Here is a 24,157-nt window from a genome sequence, read left to right on the forward strand (position 1 = left end):
ATGAGGGATCTTCCCAGACCAGGGATCAAACCCGTGTCCCCTGCATTGGCAGGCGGATTCTTAACCACTGCACCACCAGGGAAGTCCCACCAATTATTTAAAGGAAGCAACAATTTCTATTCTATACAAATTATGCCAGCAATCAGATATAAAGAGAGAAAGGCGTAATATTCTTATGAGGCTAACATATTCTTGATATAAATAACGCCATCATAGGAAAATATTATAGCTCTAATTTATATAGAAACATACATTTCAAATGTCTGAAGAAAATATTAATTAATGAATCTAATAGTTTATTAAAATGAATTCTAATCAAGTGCCACCTACCTCATAAAGGTAAAAAGAGTTATAAGTTAAAATATCTAGCAATGCAATTCATCATGTTAATTAAAAAAGTCTTAAAATTAACAAAATTTTTAAAATTACATAATTCAACCCTGTTTATGGCTAAAAATAAAAAAGAACACTTAGACAAAATAAGTAGAATAAAAAATGCTTATATACCTGATGGAGAATCTTTAGATGTATTCCTTTAATAATAAATGCACCATAAGGATGTCACTATTGTGTCTACATTTTATTTTAGTACTGAAGGTTGTGACCAATGCTACATGAAAAGAAAAGCATCAGATATGTAAATATAAGAAAAAAAGAGAAAAATGTCATTATATGTGGATTACATAATTATTCCTTTAATAAGCTACAATAGAATGAGGCAACAAAAATCTTGCAACCAAGATCAGCAAGTCTTAATAAGTTCTTGCACATGCAATATTTAAAGTTAAACTTCCTTATATCAACACTTCTGAAATAGAAATTGAATTATTTCTCACTATTAAGGCAAATTACAAGTATAAAATAATCACCCTGAAAATCATGGAAAATATCTTTATGGTTAAAAGATTTTTAATCATATTAAGGGACATGAAATATTTGAATTAACTTGATCATTATACAATATTTCTTACTGGGACACATCTTTGTAATGGTAATTATTTTTGCAATTATATCCACAAATTAAAAACCCTCCAGTAAAAAATATCAGCTTGATTTTTTTTTTAGGACTTCTATAGTCATTCTCATATTTATATAGTATAATAAAAGTTAAGAAAGATCTATTAGACTTTGGAAAAGAAGATAACAGAAAGAGGATTACCTTAATGTAATGTTATATTAAGAGATTATAGAAATAAAACCAGTCCATTTCTTGAAAGGATAGGCCTCAGATCAATGCAAAAAAAAAAAATGTTGAGAAGCAATTCCATGTCTATATTAGTACCTGATATATGATAATCATGGTGCTACATAGGGAGAAATGCCAGATAGTTTAGCAGATAGAGCTGGGAAAACTAAATTTCTATGGAGAAAAACAATAAGCCCAGGCCTAGATTTTGCACCATATATAAAAGAGGATTCAAAAAAATGAATAAAAATAATGGAGAAGAAAAATATTTGTATCCTAGAGGAAGAGAAAAACTTATTACCAAAAGAACAGACCTTATAAGCTTAGAATTGGTAAGCTAAATTTTATCCAAATAAAGATTTCTGATAAGAGAAGAGCAGCACTGATTAGGAAGATATTTTCAATGTTTCTGGAGATCACTAGGTATCCATTAGCAGGTGAATGGTTAAATGAAATATGGGGAATTCATGTAATAGAGGGAATGTAACAATAACTTGCAACAAATATGCAGCAACAGATAGCTCAAATTGTTGAATGAGAAAAATAGGAAAAAATAATGCAAACCCTTAATATTATTTGTAAACATACAAACATGCAAAATGTTACTGCTTATATTGCAAAGATACATATAAGTTAAGAACATATATTAAATATTTTAGAATACCTGCCTTTGTAGGGGTGATAGTAGAAATGGAAAAAGAAACTCAAGAAGGGATTTACATGTACCATGATGACAAGAGTGTGGTCCCTGAACAACCTACATCACTTTTTAAAAACAGAAATGTACAAAATCTGCTGTGGAAGGATTTATTCCCTGAATAGAATACATCACCCAACATTTTCCTAGGACATTACTGCAAAATAATGGTGATGATGATGATGATAATAATAATGATAATAATAAAGCATTCATTGAGAACTTACTATGTTCATTTTACCTACATATAGTGAGAAACTATAATTCCCATTTTTTAATGCATATAAAGTAATACACTGTACAGATAATATAATGGTACATTCATCTCAGTTTATTCTCTAAGTAGAGAATTGTCTTCCCATCAAGAAAACACTGTCTTTTCTTATTGTAAACAACAGCAGAATATGCTACTCTCACAAACAGAAAGCATCCACCAGAAAAAACAAGGCACCGAATACTCAGAATATGAAAAATGAAGGACTGCATCGTCAATTGGCCATTTTCTTCTTTTTTTTAAATAAATTTATTTATTTTTATTTTAGGCTGTGTTGGGTCTTCGTTGTGGTGTGCGGGCTTCTCTTGCTGCCAAGCATGGGCTCTAGGCACATGGGCTTCAGTAGCTGTGGCACTCGGAGTCAGTAGTTGTGGCTCGCGGGCTCTAGAGCGCAGGCTCAGTAGTTGTGGCACACAGGCTTAGTTGCTCCATGGCATGTGGGATCTTCCTGGACCAGGGCTCGAACCCGTGTCCCCTGCATTGGCAGGCGGATTCTCAACCACTGCACCACCAGGGAAGCCCCAATTGGCCATTTTCATTATCCAGTAAACAGGTGGCAATTTGAAGAGCATAATCATGGAAAACAATGCCATTCACAGAAATAAACTTATGGCACTCTGATACTAAAGACAAGTCTTTAAGCAGTCCAAGATTGGTGATAAGTGTTGGAAGTAAAAATGCACTCAACAAACACAGAGCAGTATTCCCAGGAGAAAATCTAGACAAAAATGTCTCTTTAAACACACTAATTAGGGTTTGTTATCATCTTTAATGGGGAGGTACTGAAGACCTGCACAAGAGCACACTCTGCATCATTTTATCCTTACTAAAATCTGTGATTGTGCCCATGTCGACTGTTCATAGTTTTACTATAATTCTGATGACTGATATTAATTTATTTGTCAAATATGCAGTATATCATTCTTGAAAATGAGTTTTTGACAATCCTATGAATTTTTAAAAAATATTAGTATATTTCTACCTTTATAAGACGTTTGTTTAATGTATATAAAGTCATCTCATTCCATGGAAAATAACTACTGTATTTTTTTGTCTCATTTTTCACTTTTGCCTTAAATTCTCTATCATTTATATACTTTTGTATTCATTTCTACACAGCTAGAGTTCTTCTTAATGGTTTTCCATATCAAGAAGTTTAATTTTGTTTTTCTGGTCAAATATGAAGCATACGTTGAAGAGGAGCAGAATTACTACCACAAAATATGTCTCTTTGGTATAAGGCTCATTTCAGTCTAATTATTTTTAAGAAACAGCAGACTCAGGAGAAATTCTAAAAACCCAGTAGAAGTTACCCTTTTGTAAGAGACATTTACATTTAAAAAGAAAATCTCTATTTATAAAGGTGTCTCCCTTGCTATACTAGGCAGAGAGGGTAGAAACTCTTTTCAGTGGAGAAGGCTGAGACTTAAATCCACATAACAACCATACCCTAGTTTACTGTGGTTTGACTAAAGTCCTTTCATAACTGCCCACCACCACCACCACCCCCATGGCCACACACACACCTCAACATCTTCTTCTGTCTTTATCTGGATATATTATTTAAAGTGAAAGCTTGGACTATTTCAGAACTCTTGCCAAACCAAACTTGGGTCCACTCGCCCACCATGCAGCAAAGCTAATCTACTGACCATGAACTGTGGTGAAGGAAAGTACAGTGTTTATTGCAGGAAGCCAAGCAAGGAGAATGAGCAGCTCATGTTCAAAAGACTCAAACTGCCAATAGCTTTCAGGAAAGGGTTTTTAAAGGCAACATTAGGGTGAGGGTTGCAGGGTGTGTCATCAGTTTGTGGACTTTCTTCTGATTGGTGAGTGGTGAGGTAACAGTGTGATGTTTCTGAATCTAAATCATCAACCTTCTGGTTCCAACCAGACTGGGGTCCACTGCTTGTGGTCAGCCTGTAGTCACTATCCTCCACCTGGGTGGATCCTAATCTCTGCAGAACAGTTCAAAGATATGCATCAGATTGGTATGTATATCCTTTGAGGAGGAACTAAGACTCTTTTATCAGGGAACCGCTGTTTAAGCTATCTTTACTTTTCTTAATTGACAGCTTTTCCTTTGTTTCTGCATTCCCTCATGTCTCTAATTGTTAACTGTTTTGCCTGCTCTTTGGAACTTAGGGAAGGCCTAGAAGACTAAAGATTTTTTTTTTCCTACAGAAAAGAAATGGGGAACACAGAGGGGCTTTTGTACCTGAGAAGGCCCTGCAGGGTACTGCTTGGTTTCTGGAGTTACTGTTTTCTGGGTATCCCCCATGTATACAGAGGTTATATAGGTTATCAAACTTCTGCCTGTTCTTCTTCTAGTAAATCTGTCCTTATTGCAAGGCAGGTCTCAGCCAAGGACCTAAAAGGGTAGAGAAAAATTATTTTTCCTCCCCTACAGTGTTTTGCTATGTGGGATTTGTTTAGCATTAGGCTTGATTCCAGAATACTTATATTTAAATTTTAAATATCCTAATATTATGTAAAAAACAAAATTCAACCAAGTAAATTTGAAAATCTATTTGGATGGGCTTTATTCAACCATTCATGAATCCAGCAGCATCCCATCTAGCAAGTGGAAGGGTGCTCCACGGGGTTGTACAAAATGAAAAGTTTTCACTGGCACGAGGGTGGGGCAAAAGTGCTGTGAGCAAAAGAAAAGATAGGCTTATTTTTAGGCCAGGAGATGTTTTTTGAAGGGAAGGGAATGGCATGGGTTTTATCATGCAGATTGCAGTTTCTTCCTTGGGGCAATGGAGAGGACCTGAGTGACAGATTACTTCATTGGTACTGACCAGAAAAGTCCAGATGGGATGATTAAGATTACATTTCTGAGGAAAGTGGAAACTGCAATTAAGTCAGGTATTAAGTGTAGGTTTGGTATCATGGGCACAAGTGATACAAGTGAGGCCATTTGGGGCCTGGGGTTTTCTATTTAATACTTAGTACTTTTTGTTGCTTTATTTACTTTAACCACATGTTAATTTACTTACTGATTCATTATAGTGTTAAATTGTGTAAAATTTTGTAAAACCTCTTTAAATATAAAAAAGATCATATATATTTCTATGACATTTATTATATACTTAATATCATTTTGTATAAGTTTACCATTTTATATTATTATGAAATTAAAAGCGTTTTAGTATATGTTATTCTCATAAGTAAAAAATGTTGGATAATCTTTTGAAAAATATATAACTTTGGAAATTTATATAATAGAAACTTGAAGAGTTATTTTCATTTTTTTCAGATATATTTATACTGAACTTTAATCAGAACTTCTGTTTCTCAGTTATATATTCCTTATCTTTTATTCATAATTTTCTTAATTATTTATAATTATGTCCATACATATAAATACAAATATATATTTTAGTTCTTTGTCCAGTTGCTCATTGTTCATGGTCTGTCTTCTCAATAGGAATATAAATTCCACAAGGGAATAGCAATTACTGTTGTATAATTTTTTGTTTACAACATAAGTAGCATACTGTTGTAGCAAGTGGTATTTGCTTAATAAGTATTTGTTGAATTTAAAAAATGACAAGAAAACATCTTGATAATTTAATGTTAAATGAAAAAAGGGGACAACAAAACTGAATGTGTGGAATGGTATTGTGTGTGTGTGTGTGTGTGTGTCTGTGTGTGTAGAAAGTCTGGAAGAAGATTCAGTGAATATTATTCATACTTTTTTACCTTTGAGTGATGGTATTATTGGCAAATTTATTTTATTTCTATTTTTCTATTAAAAAACCTTCATATTATATACTTATATAAAATTTGTTATATAATAGCAAATTTTAAAACAATTAAATTTAATTTTTTCTAATTAAAATAATTTTATTATAAGATTGGAATTTTTGTTTCATATTACTTTCATACTTTTGATGTCTTGTGTGCCAGATGAGTCTGAATTCTAAATTCTTATGGTTTATTTTTGCTGAAGCCTTCTATCTTTCTACAGCATACAGGTAACTCATGCTAGGGTTTTATGTAAATTAAAGCTAATTTTTAGGTTTGATCAATATAGTAGTTTTCTTTGGGGATGCATCCAGGTAGTTGTATAAACCGTAGACAAAATTAATACCCATATTGCCCTTAGCATTACACTTTCTCCTTCTGCTATTTAGTAAAAATGGGTCACATAGATGTTAAATTTGTGCTGTTCTGCTGACAGTGAAACTTAAGGAAAGCCCCCAGTTCTATTAGGCTAAAGTTAAAAGAGTAGAGCTGAAGAAATTTCTCTACTGTAAGAGAAATGTGAGCTTTGCAGAAAGTAAATTGGCTAGGAGAAATTCAATGAGGTGCCATCTAAAATGTGTAGATAAAGTAAAGAGAGTGCTTTGTAGAACCTGTGAGAAAGCAATTTAGATATTCCTGGTGATAGCTCAGATGCCTGGATGCCCAGAAGTAATCTAAATCTGAAACTACTTGAAGGATATTGAACAGGAACACTCTGTCTTGCATCATTTTTGTGTTTATCTTTGCTTGTTGATCTGCCATCACTGTTAACCTTTCATTATTTATTGAATCATTCCATTAAAAAGAGTAGAACAAAGACTTAAAACACCAAAGTCCAAAGTAGCTTCCATGCACAGGAAGTTTCTCTATGTATCCAGTATTCATGAGCACTGCTTAATTCGACATTCTCTTCCAAATGGAACTAAAAACATTTTGATGAAATTAATTTCAAGCCCACATGCATATATATTTTGACAGTAGCTATCTCTTGACTATCCAAATAATTAAATTTCTATATCTAAATAAATCTTTGGTAAATTATAGATGTTTTGGTCTATATATATATTATGTATACCTACATATATTCTTTTTAAGTATGAATCCATGTCGTCCTCATCATTATTTATTATTGACTATCAGCAGGAAGTCTGTTGAAGCATTTATACGCATTATCTAACTCAGTCGCTACAAGCACGTAACGAGCTAAATACTTTCAACCTCCTTTTAGAAGTGAGAAAGTGAGACTCAAAGATCACTGAAGTTGTCCAAACTTTGAACTAACAATGGACAAATCTGGTATTTGAACCCAGTTTTCCTTAGGCTGAAGGCCAATGAGTTAGTGATGTAAGTGTTAAAAATAACATCATAACTGTATTAGAATATAAATGAATACTTTTAAATTTTATGTTTAAGATGGCTTTCTAAAGAACGAAACGTTGCAAGGAAATGCAATGATGGATTTGACTACAAAAATAATGTTAAATGACTTGGCAAAAAACAAAACTGCAAAGAAAATTAGTGTCATACGTGGTGAATAGCAACATATTAAATGTAAAAGAAACCAAAGTAATCAATTAAAAAAGCACACAATAGAAATAAAGTCAGAGATATGTATAAGGCACTTACAAAAGAAGAACTACAAATGGAGCATTAATCTATAAAAGGATGTTGACATACCTAGTAATTAAATATGTAAGCTGCTTTAAAATTTAAAAATCATTTTATAACCTATGGGTTGGGTAAACATCTCTGAAAGAAAGATAGACCAAAACATTTAAAAAAGAAGTTTGCTTTCAAAGAACTGGAAAAAAGTCCAGGCTTTCAAAGAACTGGTTATCAAATTTAAAACACAAAACCAAAAACAGTTATTGATTTTTTTTTAAGCACAGCAGAATTATCAAATTTACTGAGTGTACGGTTAGCCTGTTTATGGTGAAAAAACAATTTTCTTATGTTGTTATCATTTTATCCACAAAGATAAGGTCTTATCCTTAGATGAAAGCTGTGCAAAAATCAAGGATAGAATTTTTTCATTAGGGAACTAGGAAATTATAGAAAATGCCATGGACTTTATTGAGATTGGAGCCTAGAACTAAACAAAGAGACCCAATTATTTATGGTTTATCTCTCAGTGCAAAGTGTTTTGTTTCATTTTGCTTTCTGGCTGTAGGACATAATGTACATACTTTTCCTAATGGATTCAGGACTGTGTCTATATTGTTTCCACAATTTAAACAATTGAAACATGCTTGTGTTGTAAAAGATGTAGGAATATGGGCAAAATCATGCACAACTAATACAAGAGCGAATCAATATAATTTTGCAACTTAAAAAGAAATTTCCAAAGTAAGAACGCCTTTTAACCTGGGAATCTCCTTCCAGAAATATATAATAAAGATTTGAACAAATAAACCACAATTTATATATCATGGCAGTGATATTGATGTTGTCTATTTTATTCAAATATTGGCCACAACTTCTATATGTCATTCTTAAAGAGATGGGTTAAATTTTGATATATCCTTTAAGTGGAATAAAATTTACTGATTCAAATTTATGACAGTCTCTTTACTGGAAATTGGCCAATAAATATAAGGAGGTAATGAAGTTATCAAAACGTGTTGATCATAGTTTTGAAAATATTTATGTATCAGTATAGATAATGAAAGCCTATATACCAAATGGTAACAATAATTAATACTGGATACTTTTCTGACTATTTTATATTGAACACCTGTTTATTCCTTAAACATAAATAGGTGAAATATGTATACAAAAAATATTCTGTTAGAAGTGTGACAGTAGACTGAAATAACACTAGATTCTCTAATCTTGCTAAAATTTAAGCTAAAATTTAATTTCCAACAGTTTAAATAATGAAACCTATATTTCAAGTATTCCTTATTTTATTCAAATGATTGTTTGAAGATTTCAGACTGAATATGAAAGTATCATTTACAGGTTAAATAATCCTTGCCAAAATTACTTTCTCTTAAAGAAAATGTAAAAACTTCAAATTTTCTTATGCTGCATAAAATATGCTGTTTTGGTTCTTGTTAGCTTAATGATAATAAAAATAGTTTTTAAAAAAGCTTTAGTTTTCTTTTATATGCTTACAGGGAAAATAGTGAATTGGCATGCAAAAATTGTAGGTTTTTGACAAACAATATCCTGCATTTACCATTAGAAGGAGGAAACGTGAAGCTCAAGTGCCTAATAAGGACTTGATAGAAGAGTATTTTATTATAGCAGAAACATCCTGTGTGAGAGCATGAGGACAGGCTCTCCCAATACGCTCTCAAGAATAATCATATGCTTTCACTCTGCTCTAACTGCAAACTTTTTCCTCTCCAGCTGTCCACACATTTTTTTGTTGATTATTTTCATTTAACCTAACTGGGCAAATAAATGCATTGTACCATAATATCAAAACTGGAGCACATTTTCTCTATAAAAAATATTAAAGTATATTTTGTCCTTGATTTTCCATATTATGTGCCTGAAATTGTATAGACCTTCCAAAAAAGAAACTAATTATATTTCTAAACATTGTTAGTGATGGGTAGCTAAAATTAATATGTTTTCTGACTCCTAATTCTCCAAATCTGCTGCTTCTTTTATGTTTTCCAGAATAGTTGGAGTGACCCTTGATAAAAATCTAACTCCTTCCCCCAGAAGGTCATCAAAACCCTTACCATTTGGTTTCCTTCTATTTCCACTGTCATGTCTTTAGCTGAGATGCTCTTCATTTCACATTGAAATACTCTATGCGTGTATGTGTGTCTATATATATACACGAGTCTATATATCTCCACCATTTATTTTTCAAGCATGTAAATCTGATATCATCACCTCCCTATGTAAAAGCCTATATTATTCCTAGTAGAGAGTAAAATACACCCTTTCATTCTGATTCAAATATCTTACCCCCTCCCTCAAACTCTGTAACCAATAGATCACCATTTTATGGTTGAGGTTCATAGTATCCTTTAACTATTACTCCAGTCCCCCTCTTTAGTGTATCCCCTTTACCACTATCTTAGATCAGTGTTCTTAAAGGGAAGAAGAAGGTGGGAGATGCAATGGGGTGAAGGGAGGTGTTTGCCCCCAGGGGATATTTAACAAAGACTGGAGACATTTTTGGTTGTCAAAACTTAGGGTGGGGATGATACTGGCATCTAGTGAGTAGTAGTCATGGATTCTGCCAAACATCCTACAAGGCATGGGACAGCCCCCCACAGCAAAGAGTTATCCAGTCCAGGATATCAATAGTGCTGAGGTTGAGAAACTCTGCCTTAGATCAAGCCATTATTAACTGTCATCTAGGTAACTGCAACAATCTGTTAATTGATCTTTCTCCATCAATCTTGCTTTTATCCACGTCATTTTTAACACTGCAACTAAAATGGCCTCTCTATAACTTAATATGAGCCTGTATTTTGCACTTAAGATGTTAATTGTTCCTGAGCATAACGTCTGAAAAGACTTACAAGATTCTTCATGATTTGATTCCCGATTTATTCACTTTCTTCTGTCATTCTTTTCCTTTCTCATACTAAGCTTCAGCCCTACTGAAGTACAGGTACTTTCCATTCTTTGAACATCCATCCTCTCTCTTCACTGTCTGGTTTCCAGCATTTTAACATGCTGTTCCCTCAGACTTATACTAGGACACTCAAGTGTCAAGACTTGTTCCCTTAGGACAAGTGCCTGCCTCTGAGGGAAAGTGGACTGTAATCAAGAATAGGCACAATAACCACTGTAATACCACTGAAGTTTCTGAGACAACAGGTTGGGCTTTTTTGAGATCTAAAGCTTAGTCCATTTGCTACTTTAAGTGTTCAGTAGATGTTTGGTTTCATTGTTGTTTCTGCTACTATTACTGCTTTGTTTAACATACTGTAAGAACATTTAGTACAGTTTTCTTCCCATCTGTTTTGGCACTGGAACCTGGAGTTATCCCACTGGGGCAGAGTAGCTGAGGAAGATGCACTTCCCCTTCATTTGCAGGCTCCCTGGGGATCAGTGTGGGTGCCAAGCGGCAAACAAATGTGGAGAGGCATGTGCACATTGGAAATATTCCATCTATTTAATCGCCAGAATGTCACAAAATAATAGAGAAAAAGAAGACGGGTTTAGAGACACAGGGAGTTCCTCCTGGCAAACTTTGAGCCAGGGGGAAAAACCAATATGAACAAAATTTGTGGTGATATTAACTGGAATAGGAAAGGTAGGGAATACATTTTTTTCTTTATCTTTTTTGACTTCAAGATGCTGGCATGAGAAACATATCACTTAAATATCAATGTTTCTATTTTTAATTTTATAGTATTTTTATGACAAAGAAAAATCAATTATTTTGTCAATCTGAAGAACAGTGCTTTCTTATTAAGAATAAAAACATTCCACTGACTGCAAAAATAGAACCCAGGTTTTTCTTACATCACACTGCTTGATTTTTGTTGACACTACTGCCCAATTTCTCTTAGATTTACTTTAAATCCTCTTATGCAGTCAATCCAAGTAACTTCACAGCAAGTTGGACACACTTTTTTTTGTGATACTGTGGAAATAAAAATCATGAAAATATGCATCGGAAATTTCCATGCCAATTTTTAATAATTATCATTTTCATGTTTAATTTGCAAAAAAGAAAACTCAAACAGATGTTATTCTTTAGAAAAGTCTTCCCTCATAGGAAATTTGAATTTCAAGGATTCTGATTTTTCTTTCAGTTATCCACCGTAAAAATAGTTGTTCTAAAGGGGAGAAATAAATAAGCTTTTATCTTATTGACAAATTGTAAGTAGGAAATGAAATGAGTTCAGGTTGGTAAAAAAGTCATTTTCAGAAAATGTGTAAGTTCGATTTTTTTTAAACACTAAAACCAAGCATCTCTAAATGATTGTGTTTAACTCTTCTATCTTGTAAAAATATTCCCCAGATAAAAGTAGGCACCTCTAAAGCACTCTCGAAATGCACAGAAGCATTTTTTTCTCTCTTATAAAACTCAAGTACTTTGTATTTTTTTCTTTTGTTTTATTGTCTATTAGAGAGGGGTGGAGATGCTAGCTTTAAGAAACAAGGAACTATTAGATATATATTATGTGCAGCAGAAGTATTTAAAATTGCATATCTGCCTGTCTTAAAAATTGTCAATTAAAAAAAACCCAAGTGAACTCCATTCTAATTTTATTCTATTCAAAAATGGAATTTATTCAAGGATATTCAGAAATTTATCTAATGGAAGGTTAGATCATTTTGGGTAAGAAATAGAATATATTACAGGGAAAAATCAGTGTTTTTTTAAAGTTGTGTGCGCCTGAAATGTGGAGTCACACAAAAATAATTCATTGTCAGACATGTATTACAAAATAAAAAATGAATATGATAGTTTTGACCTTAGATATGATATAGAGTAAAGGAACTACTTGGGAGCTTTAGATTTCAAAATATTCTTTCATTCCTTCTTTTATATATTAGATGTTGAGGATACAAAGAAAGACAATGTAATTCTCATCATCATCTCACTATGATATGAAGTTCATATCATAGTGAAGAAAATGTCAATCAGTAAAAACTGGTATACTGGAACTTAGAAGAGACGGAGGAACTATTGGGCCATATTGGCAGAGGTTAAGCATGAGCAGGGGCAGGAAAGCATTGGAAATACAGAGATAGAAACTGAGAGACGCATAGAGTGTATCATAGATGGAAATGTGTTGGTGGGGCAGAGTTTGTTACTAGAGAGAAGTTGGAAATTTGTTTGAGTTCATGTTTGAATAGGTTTTAGGGGTCATATAAATATTTTGGAGCTTATTGCTTGAATAATAGAGTGTAGTGCTACCTTTTTAAGTAGTCTGTGAAATGAATAAATGCTTGTTTAGAAATTAACTCTTGTGGGATAGGAGTGAGATGCAATATTGGGCAGAGAGCCTAATATCAAGGAAAATAGCTAGGAGTCAGTCACTGTTATTTAGGCCAAAGGTAGAGAAAGACTGACTGGAAGCCCTGGCAATAGTTAATAAAAGGAGAACATATTTGGAAAGCAGAAAAAGCAAAATATGATGGCTTGTTGATGGGGGAGACTGATGTGTGAAAGAGGAGAAGGAATCAAAGATAGCACTAAATATGTCAGTTTTTCTGACATCTGGTCCTGGAAAACTATGTATTCTTCTAATCTCACATACCACCTGTGAAGAAATTTGGATGACTTCACAGTTTTTACAAACAATTTAATTTCTCCTTCTTCTGGGTTGTGTCTACACTTTATAGATGCTTCTGATATTCAAATCACATTGTAATGCACTTGTCTAGACCTCTCTCAGGAGGGATGGAGCTAAGAATAAATGAAAATAAGCAAATTACTGAAAAAGTCTAAGTGAAATTATTTAAACTATCAAGTAAAAAATTGCTATGGATGCTGTTAAATTAAAAGTTAAATAAAGGCTAAATTTACATATGACATTTAGTTTCTAAATCTACCAGGCATAGAAAGCATTAGTGGTAGAAATTTTATTTTTATAGAGTATATTATAGCTATGAAAAAATTTTGTTTTCAATGGTATCTGTTGAATGTACAGAGATTAAATTGTCATAAGACTATTTCATTTTTTGTCTTTCCTCAGACATATTAATGTCTTTACTATTTAAGCATATAACCTCTTCTATTTAATCATGAAACAAGTCTTTAAAAGTAATGTTTATGTTTATGACAATAAAAGTAATACATGCTTACTATAGAAAATTTTAAAAACTGAAAAATATATAAAAGAAAATAGAATTGAAATATAATCCTACCACAATACATGGCCATTATTAACATTGCATTAATGAGTCTTACTGATCTCTCTATTTGTGCCTTCTGTCTTCTTCCATGTGTGTATATACATGCCTCTTTATTGATAAATTAGTAATAATTTGTTGATTGTCTTGGACTACGTATCACCAAAATATTGTCGCTTTTCTTAAGATTTCACATTATGTTACAAAAGTATGCTGTGATTTAGAAATTTCTTAGGTTTTTAAAAAGAGTTATAGACAAAAATGCCACAAATATCATAGGGGCTGTTTATGTAAGGCTCTTTGTCAGAATCTATACTTGGTTGTTTTTGTGGGTAATATTTATAACAGATAAGAAAAGGAGAATCAAACTAAAAGAAAATTTGGGTAATGGAAATATTTTAAACTTTAGTTTGTAAGTTAGTAGATGTCAATTTAACATTTATTAAAACATATAAGTGTTGTGATGTCTGAATTTGAAAAATAAAAAACCTAAAAATGGATTGTGTGTAATTTTCAAATTGTTCTGATAAGTGGGAAAATTGCCATTGAAATTTATAGTCAAGAATTGGTTACCTAGAGAGAGGATCTTGTAATTACAGGGGTTTTTTTCTCTTTAACAAGCTGAGCAAGAAATAGCCCTATTAGAACATAATTTTTTTTATTATTGTTTCCATAAATTTGGAAAATGTAACGATATTTAACTTTTTGTGGCAATTCTATTAAAACTCATTAGTATTGTTGATTTTGATTATTAAGTGAACAGAAGTATAATCTCTTCTTAGCTCATGAGCAAAATGTAAAAGAAAGTATCTACTTTTATCCCCTCATCTTGTTTTTCTCCATAGTCAATTTTCACCTAATTGAATTATTCAAAAATGTTGAATGATATTATTTATATTATGCTTAAATATCTAAGTGAATTTAATTGTACATCAATTTTTATTCTTATTATTTTTAAATTTCTCATTATTTCCGTTAGACTGATTTCAATGTTAACAGCATTAGCAAGTCAAATGTGAGAAATGTCAGGTATTAGAAAGGTTGGTTTAGAAAAATGGTGTGGGGAGAAAAAACTTCCTTTACCATAGAATTTCTAACTAGAACCTACCAGCTTGTGCTTTAATTAATTGCAAATGTGTTTTTCCTTTGAGTATTAAGTATTAACAGCTGGTGAGTTGTTGAATTAGCAAAGCTGTATATGGGGGAATGGGGAGAGAAGGTAGCCATTTTTCCATGTTTCATTAATTTTCAATTCTTTTTAGGCCACTTAACACACATACACATATACATACATACATAAGAGTACTCTTATACTCTTATTTCTTTTGGAAGAGGAGTACTAGATAGACATTTTGAAATTGCCCAGAGTTACATCTCACGTAGAAAATGGCCAATAGTTCGTAGGACCTCCCTGAGGCTTTTATTAACACACTGCTAGATCTCTGTAACTGCATGGGGAGATGTTGCTTGTGGTCCAGCTGGCCAATTTATTGAAACCAGGACAAAACCCCGTTTCTATTTAATTATCTGTGACATTGCTTCAACCCTAAGAAATTGGGTTGCCTAGTAATTTTGCCTCATTGCTGAATCTGTTACAAGATAAAAATGGTAAATTCAAGAAATTCATTGGGTTACAGGCCTAGAATGAAACTTTAATGCCTACTTCATTCATCTCCCTGCCTTAATCCTAGGTTGGCAGTAAAGTGATACCAAGAAGATAGACATCTTATTTTTATCTTTAAGGAATGAGAATCTACAATCTTACTTGGAACCCAAGTCTCACATCTCTTCATCATCTCAGCCAGAAAGTTCTTCCAAGCATCTGTGCAAGGTTTAGCCAAATTACTATTTGCTACTTCTCATTGAAAATGGATTGAACTTTTACGTATATAACATCTTGAAGATGTGATGTCTATTACCAGAATAAAGGTAAATGTGTCTATTAAATTTTTCTTATAGTCTTGCTATTTAAACTCCTATATTTGTGATGTGGGGAAATTCCGAACACCATTGATTGTCTCCTGAACGCTCTGTTTTAACCAAAGGCTGTTTATTATTGACATGGAGAATTATGTGAATAATTCTAGGCAACATTTCAGTGCTAGTCTTCTCTTGAAACACTACCAGATGATTCAGTTGTTGAAATATTTACCTAAACACTATTCATAATTATATCTATCTTTTAAATTCATCAAACTATTTGAACTTTAATTGAATTCCCTTAAGTGCATTGCCCTGCTCAAACTGGGCTCAATTTATAAATATAGTGTACACATCTATTTATCTATTTAAAAATTATTTGTATGTTTTGCATTGAATTGAGACCTGATATTTGAACTAGAAAAACGGATAACTTAATAATAGCTACTACTTTCTATTTCATAGAAAGGGAAACTAAAACTCAGAGTGATTAAGTAGATTGCTGAGTGTCTATGTGAGGAGTACACAATTACCTTACCCTTATATCACAGTAATGTTTTCTACAATTTAGAAATTTAATGAGACATACCATTCTAACTAAGGGGGTCTTTATTTCACTGTTTGAAAATACTTGTATCTATTAAGACAAAATGAGAGATAACCAAGGAAAAAATTGATATACCTCTATTATTTCCCCTGAAAGTTCACACACACAATGATACTCATAAAAAAATTATCTTTTGTGGAACAGATTCTGTGGCATCACTGGATTCTCTGGCCATGGAAATTAAAATGTGTAGAATCCACAACAGTGTTCAGGGGCTTAGAAAACATAACTAAAACAATAGCAACAACAGAAACAACATAAAATAATGAACTAAAACCAGATAAATAAAAATGAAAATTGTGACCTGGCAAACATGTGACAGCAGCACAGTTACTTCTTTTCATGCCACTGAATATGGGTTAAGAAGCTAATTGAATTAAGAGAGGAGCTTGAGGGGCTTGCAACTATCATGAAGGAAAGAAACCACTCAGCCTTGTGTTGTTGTTTGTTTTAAGCAGTGTTCGCTCCAATGTTGTTCAGTTTCATCTAGAGCTCTAGAATGTTGCATAGAAGAGCTCTTTCTTGGAAGCCAGAAATTAAGATGGAGAGTCACAAATCACTGAAAGAAAAACTGGGCACATGCTCTGGTTTCCTGCTCATTCATAGGAAAGCAGCCATGCTGAATCCAGGTAAAGCCAACAAATGGAGAGTCCAGGGTCTGTAAATATTCTCTTTAACAGAAAGAGGTTGAAGAAATTGTCTATGTAAACCGTTGAATAATATTGTGAATTATGAGGGAAGGGGTAGAAATCAATAACTCCCTGCAAAATTAAAACTTCTTCACCAAGGCAAGACCCTGACTTGTGTGATGACATCATAGAGAATTACACAAGCTTTGCTAGGGAATCTGGCGGTTGGGTCTAAAAAGGTTGTGACGAGGTATGCTGTATCATCTCCTGCTCTGTGGAGCCACCACATGGATGCTAAATTTCTGTATCTTTGGCTAATTAATTGAGAGTGTGTAATCTGGAGTATATTCTTTTCACTAATCTATTGCACAACAATACTACACATGCTAAATAAGAATCTGTATAGATGTGGCACATGCTGCATATTAAGAAAATTATACATATACTATAAAAAATATAAAACTAACATTTTAAATATTAGGAAATGTATGCCAGTCATGTGTCTGTATGAGTGTGTGTGTGTGTGTGTGTGTGTGTGTGTGTGCGCTTAAAACTGTGTACTTAAAATAATAACCCAGTGCTAAAGACACAATCATTTGATGTGATAAACTATGCGTGAAAGATTTTCAAACTCCTTGGAAGAAAAGCACAAATTTCTTGTAATCATAAGGAAGATATTTTATAACATTAGTCATTTTTCCTTTTGTTCAATTTACACTTTTAAAAGTCCACTGAAATAGTTTTGCTTGATTGGTTTATGCCTTTGGTAATAGTGGCAAAGTTAATAAATACTATAAAGGCAAAAGAGAGTTTTTTACCTGTTATGTCAAATGCTTTTATGAAAGTGCAAATAATAATTCAAAATTATAATTGCCAATATTTATATTGCACTGCCCTAGAGGATTTAGTCATCAATTCACTTAATTTTAACTATAACCTCATTAGATGAGGTCCTCAAGAGGGTGTGACCACTTGTTGACCCACAAGCTGGACCCAGACAGTGGAGGCTCCTCACCCCCCTCTCCTGTCCTTGGAATGTACGTTCTGCCCACCGTACCCACAGCTGTAGCCATTTTCAAGGATGCAGCCTTGAAAGAGCAACGAGTTATTGAAACCATCTGGACTGGATATGTGACTGAATCCAGTTAAGGTCTCTGTATGTACTTTTAAGATTCTGGCGTGTGGGTACCGAGATGTACTCATCTTGCAGCTGCCCAAGGCAAGCCCCTATGTAAGTTCCCTTGCTTATTAAACCCACCACCTACCAATCTGAAGTGGTCTGCCTCTCTCTTTGGTCTCACCTTGCCCTTATGTACTGGGGCAAATTTATGAATCAACAAGCCCTATGTGATGTGTACTATTATTATCTCCATTTTACAGACAAGGATACTTGCCCTGTGAGGATAAGTAATTTTGTTCAACAGTCAATAAATGTAGAGCTGTTTCCGACCAGGGTTCTTGGACTCCTTAATCACTAGAAATTGATAAAAGGACAGACGAGAAATTCAGGCAAGGCTTTATTGGGACTCATGCTACCACATGAGGGAGCAAAAACAACTAACAGGTGTCCTTGCTTGTTCTCTGAAGGGGGGTGAGCTGGTCCCTTAAATGGGGTGAGGGCAGGGGCAGATACATGGGTTGGGCTGAAAGGGGGTTTAGGTGGTTAGCCCACCCCCTTGATGATGCTGTGTGTAGGGATCACGTGCAGTACCCTGCTTTTGCCCCTCAGAAGCGGCAGTTGGGTTTTTGGTCTTTTTGTATCTTGTTATTCATCATTTGCCCCAACTGCACATGAGTGAAGTTACTTTTAGTTCCTTACAGTTTCTTTGTATTCCGTTGCTCTGAGGAGACATTTGTCCAGGTGCAAGCACTGCAGCAAAGGGTCCCAGGTCCCAGCCTGTTTTAGAGCCAGCATAAAATTCTAGGCAGTTTGGCTGCGATGTCTATTAACCACTACACAATAATTTGTCCCACTGGTGAAAAAAATCATGCCTCTGCATAGACTGGAAACACTATAACTATAATATGTAATTAAAACTGGGCATTTAACCTTGCCAGGAAAATCTGTATGGAACTGTTACATTGAAAAGAAAAATACAAGAGACTGTAATGATAAAGTAACTATATTCCTCCTATAACTGTCCTTTTAAACCTATTATGTTTGGCTAGTTCCTCCCTGTCCCTTGGATGATATCTCGGGCAGGATCTATGATTTTTCTGCTCACTCTCTGAGGTAATAAAATGTTCCATGATTACTTTAGTCACAATTAAGTTTTATTTTCGTATGACACAGTTCAGGACATAATACTCCAAAATACGGTGCCTTGGCATACTGAATATTTTCAGCTGAAGAAATTTGAGAAATGGCAGGTGCAAGAAGGACTCTCTGACATTTTCCCCAACTCCCCAAGTTTGATCATAAGACCCTCATATGAGAGGTGCCTACCCAGACCCAAAGGAAAGGACAGTCCCTATTTCTGAAGACTGAGGAAAGCAGGGAGGAATGGAAATGAAACAAACCTTGCTGAGTTCCCCCAGTTTATCACACTTAGCTCATATCCTTTGGTCCTATCACATTTTTCCATGGCACACTTCATCAAGCCTAGCATTAGAATACTCAGGCTTAACAGCTTCTTCCCATCTTGACTTTCTCAGGAAAACTCCCACATGGCATAATACATGAATCTGTATATTTGTTTTCTTGGTAATCTCTTTTGTTACAGACCCCCAGCAAGAACCTAGAAGGGTAGAAGAGAAGATTTTTTTTTTCCTCCCTATGGTTATTAGAATATCTATTCTTATGTAATAGTGAGAACTGTAAACTTCTAAAAAACTTATACTTCCTCCATTTTGCCATTTCAGTTAGAGACCTGCAGTGGTTTGAGAAAGTGTTCAGTCTTTACCTTGTATACTGTTTTTTTTCAATTTTCATTATGAAAACTTTAAAACATGTACCAAAGTTGAAAAAATGTAGAGTAAACACTCATATTCACTCCCGTAGATTATACCACAAATCTTTTGGTGTTCTTGCTTCATCAGGAGTCCATTCCTTTACCCATCCTCTATTCTTCCTACCATCCATCTTATTTTTGGGTCGATTTCAGAATAAATCAGAGACATCAGAACATTTCTAAATATTTCAGCGTGCAGATCTTAAATAGTATTCAATATTTATATACAGGTCTTTTTTCTGATGTCAGATTTACACACAATTTGTGTGTAATGCATTTCACAAATTTTAGTGTATGCTTTCTGAGTTTTGACAAATGCACACACTCTTGTAAACCAAATCAAGATACAGAATATCACCATCATCCCCAAAAGTTCGGACATGCCCTTCCCACTCAACTCATGCCTCTCACAAGAGGCAACTATTGTTCTGATATTTTTAGAACACATATTACTTGTGTCTGTTTCAGAACTTGAAATTAAGTCAAATAGTGTTATCTCTTTTTATTGGTGAGCGGCGTTGCTTTGTATGGTTAAACATTAATTCATTTAATACATTCACCGGCTAGTGCACTCAGCTGTTTCCTGTTTTTAATTATTATGTATAAAACCGCTGTGCAACATTTTAGTACAAGTTTCTTCTGTACATATACTTTTATTTGGGGGTTAAATACCTAGTAATGAAATTACAGGATACTTGAATAAATGATGTTTACTTATATGTGATATTGCCAGAACTTTATCCAGAGTGAGCCTACAAGTTGAGAGTTATGGGTGATCTACATTCTTGCCAATTTTGGTGATATCAGTCAGTTTAATTTATCATACAGGAGGGTAGGTAATGGTAGTTCGTTATAGTTTTATTTTTTATTTCCCTAATGATTAGTAATGTCAAACACCTTTTCATGGGCTCACAATGGGCTCACAGTGTGTTTTGCTTTTGTAGATTAGAATGTTCTATAAATGTCAACTGGGACAAGCTGCTTGATTGTTTTTAACATCTGTCTCATATCAGAGTCTGGCTCTGATGATTACTTTTTGTCTTCTCAGAATTTGTTTTTCCTCGCCCCTTTGAATACCTCATGAATTTTTATCAGAAGCCTGAAATGTTGTTGTGTAGGACAGTAGATACGAGTTAACTATTTTGTTTTGCTGGTAAAATTGAACTCCTTTCCTTCTGCCAGGCCTGTGATGTGTAGGCTTCTGAAAGTATAGTGAGGAATTGAACTGGGTTCTAGGCCCCTTGTTGCTGTGATTACTCTCATTACACTCTAGCCATTAAATTCTTCTGGCTAAACTTTCTTTGAGATGTGGGTTAATTTGCAGAACTTTTTTGTCAGTTTCCTCAATATCTGCTCCCTTCTTGGCCTTGCATTTCCCTTTTGTGCTGCGGCCTAGAGAGGCTCATGCTCTTGCAGTTCTCCCAGCTGTATTCCATCATTGCCTTCACTCAATGCTTATTAGCCTGGGGGGCAGGTGCTGGGGGAAGGGTGCATTCTTTGCTCTGATTTAACCTCAGTCTTGGCCTGAACTCCATGGTGTAGACTTCACAAATCCTGCCTGTCCTTTTGGAGCTGGAATACTGGGCCTAGTATGTATTCCTGCATCTTTTCCTAGGAGCAGTGCTGGTCTTTGTTTTTGTTCTTTTCTAAGTTGCATTGGATTTCCCCCAATCTACAGCCTGCACATAACAGTTTTTATTGCTTTTTCCCTGCAGATTAAGGTTTGTTGTCTGAAGGGAAGATGGGGGAGACCCTTCTCTGAAAATTTCCCCAGCAGCTGGTTTTCCCCTCTACCACAAGAAAAGCTTCTTCTGAATTTTCCTCAATCTTCTGTGAGCACCGGGTAAGGTTTGTGGAGGAAAAGTCTGCAAAAGGTATGACCTTGCTTACGTATATCTGTCACTTCTAAGGGTTTCATGTTTCTGTTTTTGTGTACACTTGACTTTTAGATATTCTTTAAAATGTTATAGCTGTAACTTCTTACCAGTTGAACTTCTTACTTCATTCTACAACATCTTTTCCAGGTAGACAAACACTGGAGTATTGTTTCTTATTTCAAGTGCTTGTGTTTCTACAGATTTTGGGTCACTTGTTTGTCCTGCAATTTCTGTTCTATGGTGGGTTAAAGAGGAGTTGTTAATTTGAATTGTGTTCAGTTTTTGCCTTGTCATAATGATGGGAGGGATATTTATGTGTCTCTCTACAACTATGAACTGAACAAATTTTATTTTGATTAATTGTATTTTTCTCAGCCTGGTGTATTTTTTCTCCATTATTTTGCTTTGAATCTGTTTGTGTCATTATATATGAAGTAGGTTTCTTGTAGGTAGCATATAGTTGAGTCTTGCCCTTAGTTTGTGGCAATGTGTGTGTGTCTGTGTTTTTACTTGGGTTTAACCATTTACATATAACGTGATTATCGATATAGTTGGATTTAAATATACGATGTTGTTAGTTGTTTTTCATGTGTACCATCTATTCTTGCTGTTACATTTTCCTCTTTCTGCCTTTTTTTGGATTAGTTGAATATTATTTATGATTCCATTTTCTCTGATTATTAGATACACATCTTTAGGGTTATAACTGTTTATGTTGACTTAAGGTTTATAATATAAATTTTAAAATTATCACAGTCAGGGACCTTCAAGATGGCAGAGGAGTAAGATGTCAGGAACACCTTCCTTCCCACAAATACCTCAAAAATACATCTACATGAGGAACAGCTCCTATAGAACCCCTACTGAATGCTGGCAGAAGACCTCAGACTTGCCAAAAGGCAAGAAACTCCCCATGTACCTGGGTACGGCAAAAGAAAAAACAGAAACAAAAGAACAGAGACGGGACTTGCACCTCTGGGAGGGAGCTGTGAAGTGGGAAAAGTTTCCACACACTAGGAAGCCTCTTCACTGGTGGAAACGGCGCGGGAGGGGCAGGGTGGAAGCTTCAGAGCCATGGAGGAGAGCACAGCAACAGGGGTGCAAAGTGTAGAGATTCCCACACAGAGGATCAGTGCCGACCAGAACTCACCAGCCTGAGAGGCTTGTCTGCTCACCTGCCAGGGAGGGTCGGGGCTGGGAGCTGAGGCTCCGGCTTCAAAGGTCAGATCCCAGGGAGAGAACTGGGGTTGGCTACGTAGACACAGCCTGAAGGGGGCTAGTGAGCCACAGCTAGCTGGGAGGCAGTCCGGGAAATTGTCTGGAACTGCCTAAGAGGCAAGAGACCATTGTTTCTGGGTGCACGAGGAGAGGGGATTCAGAGCACTGCCTAAACGAGCTCCAGAGACGGGAGGAAGCCACGGCCATCAGTGTGGACACCAGAGATGCGCATGAAATGCTAAGGCTGCTGCTGCAGCCACTAAGAAGCCTGTGTGCAAGCACAGGTCACTATCCATACCTCCCTCCCCTGGGAGCCTGTGCAGCCCGCCACTGCCAGGGTCCCGTGATCCAGGGACAACTTCCCTGAGAGAACACATGGTATGCCTCAGGCTGTGACAACGTCATGCCAGCCTCTGCCAGTGCAGACTCGCCCTGCATTACAATTATAACTACTGTAACCCTCCCTCTCCCTGGCATGAGTGAACAAGAGCCCCCTAATCAGCCGCTGATTTAACCCCCTCCCGTAAGGGCAGAGACCAGATGCCTGAGGGTGACATACAAGCAGAGGTGGGGCCAAAACCACAGCTGAACCCCAGGAGCTGTGCAAACAAAAAAGAGAAAGGGAAATTACTCCGTGCAACCTCAGGAGCAGGGTATTAAATCCCTACAATCAACTTGACGTACCCTGCATCCATGGAATACCTGAATAGACAACAAAACATCCCAAAATTGAGGCGGTGGACTTTGGGAACAACTGTAGATTTGGGGTTTGCTGTCTGTGACTGATTTGTTTCTGATTTTTATATTCATCTTACTCTAGTTTTTAGTATTCTGAGCCATGTGGCTGAAAGGGTCTTAGTGCTCCGACCTGGTGTCGGGTCTGAGCCTCTGAGGTGGGAGAGCCAAGTTAAGGATATTGGACCACCAGAGACTGCCAGGCCCCACATAATATCAACTGGTGAGAGCTCTCCCAGAGATCTCTGTCTCAACCATAAGACCCAGCTCCACCCAACAGCCAGCAAGCTCCAGTGCTGGATGCCCTATGCCAAACAACTAGCAAGACAGGAACACAACCCTACCCATTAGAGAGGCTGTCTAAAATCATACTAAGTTCACAGACAACTCAAAACACACCACCGGATGTGGTCCTGCCCAGCAGAAAGACAAGATCCAGCCCCATCCACCAGAATACATGCACCAGTCCCCTCCATCAGTAAGCTTACACAAGCCACTGAACCACATTACCCATTGGGAGCAGAC

Source organism: Grampus griseus (assembly GCF_964374135.1).
Source record: "Grampus griseus genome assembly, chromosome: 4".
NCBI lineage: Eukaryota > Metazoa > Chordata > Mammalia > Artiodactyla > Delphinidae > Grampus > Grampus griseus.